General features: G+C 36.8%; 1 protein-coding gene across 4 annotated transcripts in view; it reads right to left on the reverse strand.

The window, feature by feature from the left end:
* Positions 1-2,267, reverse strand: part of Buffy (BCL2 family apoptosis regulator buffy) — a 158,287-nt gene extending 156,020 nt beyond the window's left edge. For 3 of the 4 annotated variants that reach the window (XM_069836710.1, XM_069836727.1, XM_069836719.1), the window contains exon 1: positions 2,099-2,267. The gene's annotated coding sequence lies outside the window, so the exon portion shown is untranslated. The remainder of the gene's footprint in view (positions 1-2,098) is intronic. The other variant, XM_069836702.1, reaches the window with a different exon arrangement.
* Between the last annotated feature and the right edge of the window lie 6,167 nt (positions 2,268-8,434).

An 8,434-nucleotide genomic window follows, 5' to 3' on the forward strand; every position in this document is an offset into this window, starting at 1 on the left:
TGCAGACAAGAATTCAATCAATCATACTACAATGAGAGTGTTGCTGTTCCAAACAATTGCCCCTGGAATACCCTTACCTCGCAGCCAGTCTTGACCCGTTGGGGAACGTGGTTGGATGCTGTTAATTATTAAGCAAAATATTACGGCAATATAATGGCGGTAATTGCTGCATTGGATAGCACAGACAGTTCCGCTGTTGCAGCTGTAAAATCATTGCCTTCTGAATAACTATTGGAAGATATTCTATTCGTTGATTCTAATTTTAAAATCGTGTCCAAAAGCATCACCCTGTTAGAATCGTTCAAACTACAAATCTCAGAAGCCCTTAATATAGTGTATAAAGTATCACAAACCGTTATCCAAAATAACAATTCACTAATTTCAGAAAAAGTGAAATGTAAGTTGAGAAACGTTATTGCTACAAATTCTGCGTATAACAACTTCGTATTATAAATTACATGTACTATCAGGTCACGACAGCGGAGGTGTCTATGAGGAGTGTTTCGGTGTACTAAATAAAAGTAGGTGAAGTTTCTTCTGCTAGTTCTTTATCGTTGTGATGTTGAACGTACATTTTCCCAATATAAAACTGTTTGAGTGACTATCGGAGGAGGTTACTTTGCAGTCGCTCAAAATGTACGTAACTCTTCACTGCAATGCACATATTCAAGGATGATGTGAGTATATTACATTAAATTTTAAGAGTTAATATATCTCACTGTAAAATAATTGTGTATTTACATGTTTAGACGTTTCCTACTTCAATAATCATTCATTATATTTCTTGAATGCAGGATACAGGTTTTATTGTAACCGCAGTATACTGCTCAGTGTTTACATCAGAGGCTTACTCCATTTGTTGCACGCCCCCTTCTCATACAGTCCATACCGCGTGCGTAGTAAACCTTACGATTCTCGTGGCAATTCCACGAAGTCTAGTGATAATAGTAATATACGTTACAAGAGCGGTATGTTGACGTTTTCATGTTCGAGGAAAAGATTGAAAAAGCGAAACGTAGTTGAGCTTTTTTAATTTCCGAGAGCATGAAAACAAACATACCGCTCGTGTATCGTACATTATTTTGTGCGAAGGTCGTTTATTAGATACCTGAAAGACGAATTTCTAATTATTTGCAATGAAATCTCCATGTTGGTTTCTGTTTAATGACGGCAACTTCGGAAAACCAAAATATCTTTCTTCAACATTGTTGCTATAAAATGTTTTCTGTGTTTACTATACTCCAGCAGGCCGTGATATACGTACGTCTGTCTTCCCCTCCCCCAGTCTATAAATGCGAACTTAAAACAAACGGTAAGGTTATGTAATGATTTATTTTTCATTTTAATATTTTAACAATATTATTTATATAATATATTGCAGTAATAACATCGGCATCTGGAATCTTGTTGATTTTTTCACGGCTTCCTTAATGTTACTTGTATCAGGAATGCAATAATTTTCGTGGAGTAGTAGACTTTACTTAATTTTTGCAAATATTTAAAAACAATAATTAACATTGCAATTTAGGTGAAATTGCAGTGGTAAGTTTCCAATTTATAATTATTACTATGTTAAACGTCTCTAAAAATAATATGTTAAAAGCCTAAAGCAGTAAAATGAATGTCGCGCTTAAGCGGTAAGAAGAGGGAAATTGTTATGCGTGTTACGTTGGGAATACTGAATGTAGTATTTCACACTTACCGCGTATTGGTTCTGTGCGGAAAACAAGCAAATACGCACGATCTCGCACAAAATAATTGTGTATTTACATGTTTAGACGTTTCCTACTTCATGATCATTCATTATATTTCTTGAATGCAGGATACAGGTTTTATTGTAACCGCAGTATACTGCTCAGTGTTTACATCAGAGGCTTACTCCATTCGTTGCACGTCCCCTTGTCATACAGTCCATACCGCGTGAGTAGTAAACCTTACGATTCTCGTGGCAATTCCACGAAGTCTAGTGATAAATAATAGTTTCGCACTTTACACAACCTCGACCTACGAACCACGGTTTGATAAGACACAGGGATACTATCGTTAATTGCTGTATGAGTTTATCAAGAGCTGCTGCATTGACCGTTAGCACTCTTACCTGTTTAGTTGAGCCACGTTCGCAGTGTGATCACAACACGAGCCTCGCTACATGCAGCGCAGCGTCACAGAACACACGTGTCGAGGGGCTCAGAGCCACATGTCGCAACATCACGCGAGACACATCCGACTTCCAGCGCGCCACGCTCCGGACTGAGCGAGCGGGGACCGCGACGGTCGATACGCGCGGAGGCTAATTGTTGTGCGTAAGCTACACGGAGTGGAGTGGAGACCACCTGTCACAAGATGAGGGATTGCATGGGCCTCACTGAGACTTTAAGACTGTTTAATTAAATCAGTGCTAGTGATGTTAACGTGACGACATGCGGGCTGGACTCCAGCCTGGTCCTAGTTCAGTCAGCATCTCTTTCCCTATGCTAACTCCTCAGGTTGGTATTACACTATCATAGTTTTTTGACAAAGAATATCATCAAATATTTTAGCAAAGATCTGTGATAAAAAGTTGCAATTTGAGTATATTACATTAGGACTTAAATGGGAAACTTTGGAAAACAGACGTAGGAAAACTAGAATAGACTAATATCATTGTATAGAGCACATCTACAGTAGCGTGTAAATTAATCCGAACACGACATATTTTTACATTTTCTGTCATTGTTGGCCTCACAGCTGCTCATACCGCTTTAATTGACATCTGTAGTACGTGTAATTCCATTGTTGAAAGTCTGTCGTTATTATTTTTTTATAATATGTGACATTTTGCCTGTCGTTTTGTACTTATAAGCATTTCAGTTGTGTTGAAGACTTAATACTGCAATCCTGTGTACATTCTGTCGTCTTCACAAATGGATACAACTCCACGAAAACGGTCTAAAATTATAACATTAGCAGAGCATTCTTCTATGACACAGAGGCAAATTGCTGCAGAATGTCACATCGGATTGGCTACTGTTAATTCGATCATAAAACGATACAGGGAGACTGGATCCATCACACCCCAGAAAAAAAGAAACTGTGGCCGGAGAAGGAAGACTTCACCTGCAGATGATCGTTTAATTGTCAGGAAAAGTAAATTAAATCCTAGACTAACTGCTGTCGACTTAACCCACGAGTTAATAGCTACCACTGGGGAGAATATTCACGTCACAACAGTGCGGCGTAGGCTTTTGGAAGCTGGACGAAGGGCTCGTAAGCATATTAAGAAGCAACTGCTAACCCCTGTTATGTGCAAAAAACGCTTAATGTGGGCAAAATTACATCAACACTGGACAGTGAATGACTGGAAGAATGTACTTTTTTCCGACGAGTCTCATTTCGAGGTCCAGGGCCGTGTTTCTTACGTACGGAAAGAATCCGAAAAAGTAACAGCAGCTCATCTCCAACAAGCACCCAAATACCCCCCTAAAGTAATGTTTTGGGGTTGCTTTACACATGAAGGGCCTGGAGCATTAATACCTATGAAGGGAATGACGAATTCTGACAAATATATTCACTTATTGGAAACCAGAATCGTACCCCAGCTGCAAAAATCATTTCCGGATGGCAGAGGTGTGTTCCAACAAGACCTGGCACCATGCCATATGTCTCGAAAAACTACAGAATTCTTCAACAAGAAGAATATTCAGGTACTCCCCTGGCCAGGCAACTCACCCGACATCAACCCCATTGAGAACTTGTGGTCAATTTGCAAAAGAAGAATGCAAAAAATGGATTGTTCTACAAAGGAGAAGATGATTTCTGCCCTCATTGGTGTATGGTTTCGCGATGAAGAAATGAAGAATATTTGTGGGAAATTAGTGGAATCCATGCCAAATCGTCTCAGAGCTGTTATTAGGAACAAGGGAGGCCACATAGATTACTGAGGTATGTCTTAGATCCTTTTTTTTTTTATCCCGTTTGAGTGTTTTTGCATAAGTAATTACGTTGTTCGGATTAATTTGCACGCTACTGTAGGTCAGAAAGCATGGGTAGACATAACGGCTCGGTTAGAAAAGCCAACGTACTATGGTAGGAACGATCATGATTTTAAAATCAAATGTAGGAAACAGAAAACTGATGTAGGTAAATTCTCATTTTTGAATAGAACTATAAATGATTGGAATGACCTACCTGCAGCGGTCTTTGAGGGGTGTCCTTCCTTAAGGAGATTCCAGAAGAACTTAAAAAGTTGTGTATAAAGTGTAAATTAAAATTAAGGTGACATTTAACATTTAATTTTTTAAGGTGACATGTATTTAATTTAGCCTGACGAGTTACTCCCTTGGTTTGAATTGTAAATTATTTAAAAATAGCGTGTAAGAGGGCCTTAGACTAGAAATGTTTAGCTTAAATGTAGTTATGTTTATAAGTATGCATAAGGGTGTAATTATTTGACTTATTTGAACTGTTGTATCAGTGAAGCGAGGTGAGTCAGTGAAGTTATGGTTTTACAGTGCAATGAATAGTTCCGATCAGTGATAATTTATAGCGTCAATGAAATGTGTTCTATAGTGTCAATGAAATGTGTTATAGAGTGTCAGTGAAATGTGTCCTAAAGTGTCAGTGAAATGCGTCATAGTACCACTACAGTGAGTGAGATGAGAGTAAAGTGAAAGACTATTGAAACTTATGTAGGGCCTATGTATTGTAAAATTAGGTTATTTTATGTTTTATTATTAATTGTAATTATTGTGTTAAACTGTATTGTGTATATAATTGTATTGTGTATTGTATAATTTTATTCTGTATTGTTTATATTGCGTATACCACTGCCACCGGGTGCTTGCCCACTTGCAGTGTAAATAAATACATACATACATTATATAAAATATTTCATCAAAGATAACCATATGGAGGGTAGCTGCGAATATATTGAATATGCAGTCGTGGACAGCCGATAAGGGGTGATCCTCCAGTTTGGAGATTGGGCGAAGGGCTAACAACCCATTACCGAAAAAAAAACAGCCATACAATAAGCCTCGGAATGGGACTGATTCTCTAGCACGGCCACAGCAAAGGAATAAGGTTAGGAAATTCGGTAAACTTGGACTCTCACTTTGAGAGAGGAACAGAGATTAAGAGTGTTTGAGAATAAGGTTCTTAGGATAATATTAGGGACTAAGAAGGATGAAGTTACAGGAGAATGAAGAAAGTTACACAACGCAGAGCTGCACGCATTGTATTCTTCATCTGACATAATTAGGAACATTAAATCCAGATGTTTGAGATGGGGCAGGGCATGTAGCACGTATGGGCGAATCCAGAAATGCATATATAGTGTTAGTTGGGAGGCCGGAGGGAAAAAGACCTTTGGGGAGGCAGAGACGCAGATGGGAGGATAATATTATGGATTTGAGGGAGGTGGGATACGATGATAGAGACTGGATTAATCTTGCTCAGGATAGGGCTCGATGGCGGGCTTATGTGAGGGCGGCAATGAACTTGCGGGTTCCTTAAAAGCTATTTATAAGTAAGTAAGTAACCTAAAATTAAGGAACAAGAATCATCTACTTCCATTTATAGTTAAATAAAATCTTTTCATGACAACAGATATGCAAAAATGAATGGTGAACAGTAGGCTACTATGCATGTTTAGTTACAATTGAAGAACTCGAGGGTTAAATAGTCATAACCAGGGTTCGAGACTTCGGACCCGATAGAGCAGTTCAGTGGGAAATCCGCATAACGGCGTACTGAGTATAGTGGTAAAGCGTGGGTACTGTAGAATGAATGCCAACAAATACGCAAAGGAAAACGCTCTGGATTTGAAGGTTCTGATGAATAATTTGGTTTTCATATAAATCTATTTTCAAACTGTGTCTGAAACTATTACACGGTTAGAGAAGTCAGAGGAAGAGACGCCGGAAGCCCTAAAATTAGTTGAGTAAATGACACAGAGAATTAATGAGACACCAAGTACACCGGTTACTGAACGTGTAAACTAGAAGTGGAAATCAATTTTATGTAAATATAACGGATATGGATCCCTGTGTAATATAAACAGCAAATCAGTGGACATAGAGTCACCCGGGAATAAAGGACTGTCTCTTAAAGACTGCAATGATGTTAGGTCTTTTTCGTTTTGCTCCTATCACGTCATGCGACGTAGAGCGCAGCTTTTCACAGTACAAACTGTGTTTGGCAGATAACCGAAAAAATATTTACGTTTGAGACACTTAAAATGTATCTTGTAGTACATTGCAATTCGGTACTGTAACTGCACGTCCTAAAGACGACCAATAGGATAAGAAGAAATTAAAATTGCTACATGTTTATTTCCACCATTAACACTGTGTATAATTAAACACAAATGCTTATAAAAGACAGGAGAATAAATGCTTTTCACATGCTTTTGACATTATCATTGTGTAATGTATATTTACTTTCAGAATGTCCATATGTGTGTGTTTCCCCATACTACCGCACTCTATTCTAAATAGTAACGTTGTTACCTCAACACATCTCTACCTTTCACTACCTGCAGCGAGTCAACAACCTATAGTACATGCACAGTAAACTTATTGTATCGGGTCCAAAGTCTCGAAGCCTGGTCATAACTCTCTAAATTGAGATTGACAATTTTCTGGGTGTTTACAGCCTATAAGTCACATTATCTTTGCTTTGGTTAAATAATTATGTAAATACATATGTTAACAAAGGATTGGAATAATCCTGCTTGAAAAATATGGCAATTCTCTTGTGTTTGCAGTAAAAATTAAAATGTATGCAATTTGTAAATGTGGGTTATTTATTTACCCTCGAAGTCTTCAATTAGTTCACAACATTAAAATATGCATATTGCTGAAAAGTAAACAGAAAGGGAAACGTCTGGGGATGAAACTATGGATTGCAAGACGTGACAAGAAAAGTAACCAATAAACAATGCGAGAGGACTTGAAAAGTTATATAATTACTTGATAATAATCATTTCATTATTTTTTCAGTTTGTCCAGACTTGTGCATCACTCCTGTACACCAGTTGTAGTCTCTGCTATTTTTTGTACAGTACAATTCTCGTCTTTTATTTCTGTTTTTGTAGTCCTTGTTCTGTGTTTCATAACATTTCATTTGCTTTCCTATTCTCATATCAGCATAGCAGTAACATTCCAACAATATTTACGTTCCGCCATATTGCTTTTAATCTAGGAAATCCTCTTATAAAAGATAACAAGATGCACTTACATTGTATAAAAGCTCTTCTATCAAAGGAACTTTTATAAAATAAAACCTGTTACACTATCATACATTTTATAATAGGCCTATATATTTTGTAGAAGATCTTTATCCAAGAACTTCGATAATGTAATACTATCCTCACATATAAGAGCTTGTGATGTCGAAACTCCGCATAAGCAAATGCACTTACGATCGCAGTCCAAGTCAAGGTCGTGTGGGTTCTTACGAACAGTCTCGAGAGCTACTCGTATTTAAGGCGAATTCTATAATTACAGTAGCGAATGAACGTTCTTTATCGACTTTTTATCAACAGTAATCTCACTAGACGTTTTGATTTATCTAGAGAAAATCAAAACTCGAGTGGGATTTAATTGACTATTACACGATTAGAAGAAAGTATATAAAGATTAGAAGTAACGAAGTACTCCAATACAATAAAATATTAATTGACTTACGAAAATACAACTGTCTTCAAATGTATTATTGTACCATCTCAACATTACAAATATTACGCTAGATGCATGCTAGATGGCAGTAGTGAGGAATGCATTCTCGTCGAGAAGTTCTCGATCTATTATACACGATGTCAATGTTACTAGTCAAGAAGGCTTTGTTGATTCAGTTTCATTTTTATTAAAATGCAACATTCCACTTCAATTATCCGAATCCTAGTAATCAACGTCACTTGACAGATGATTTTCAATAAATCTTAATATTAAACAATCTCTGATACGTGACTATCCATAATATCATATAGCAGAAGCTATAACATAACCTAACTAATATGCACAAGTGTTAGAAAAGTTTTAATTAACGACGATGACATAAAAAATAAACATGAATAATTTTAAAAGGAATAATTATTGAATGTACAATTTTCAAATTTGAATGTGGTTGGTAGGTTCAATTGATGTTATATTGGACGTGTGCGTAATAGAAGTGGAACTCGTTGATTTAGGCCTACATGGTGTATTCAACTTATTCAGGATTTCCGAATGGTGCTCTTCATTTATTTGTAAATCGGATTTCAGAAGATGCATAGGTATGATAAGTGATTTTTATTAATTCTTGTTCTTGAATGTCATATTTGAAACTGCTGTGCATCGACTGGAGTGGTTTGTAATTATACAGTGTGTATATATATATATATATATATATATATATATATATATATATATATATATATATTGACGTCCAGACCAGCACAGTTTCAAATGTTGGC

Source organism: Periplaneta americana, chromosome 1 (assembly GCF_040183065.1).
Source record: "Periplaneta americana isolate PAMFEO1 chromosome 1, P.americana_PAMFEO1_priV1, whole genome shotgun sequence".
NCBI classification, from domain to species: Eukaryota; Metazoa; Arthropoda; class Insecta; order Blattodea; family Blattidae; genus Periplaneta; species Periplaneta americana.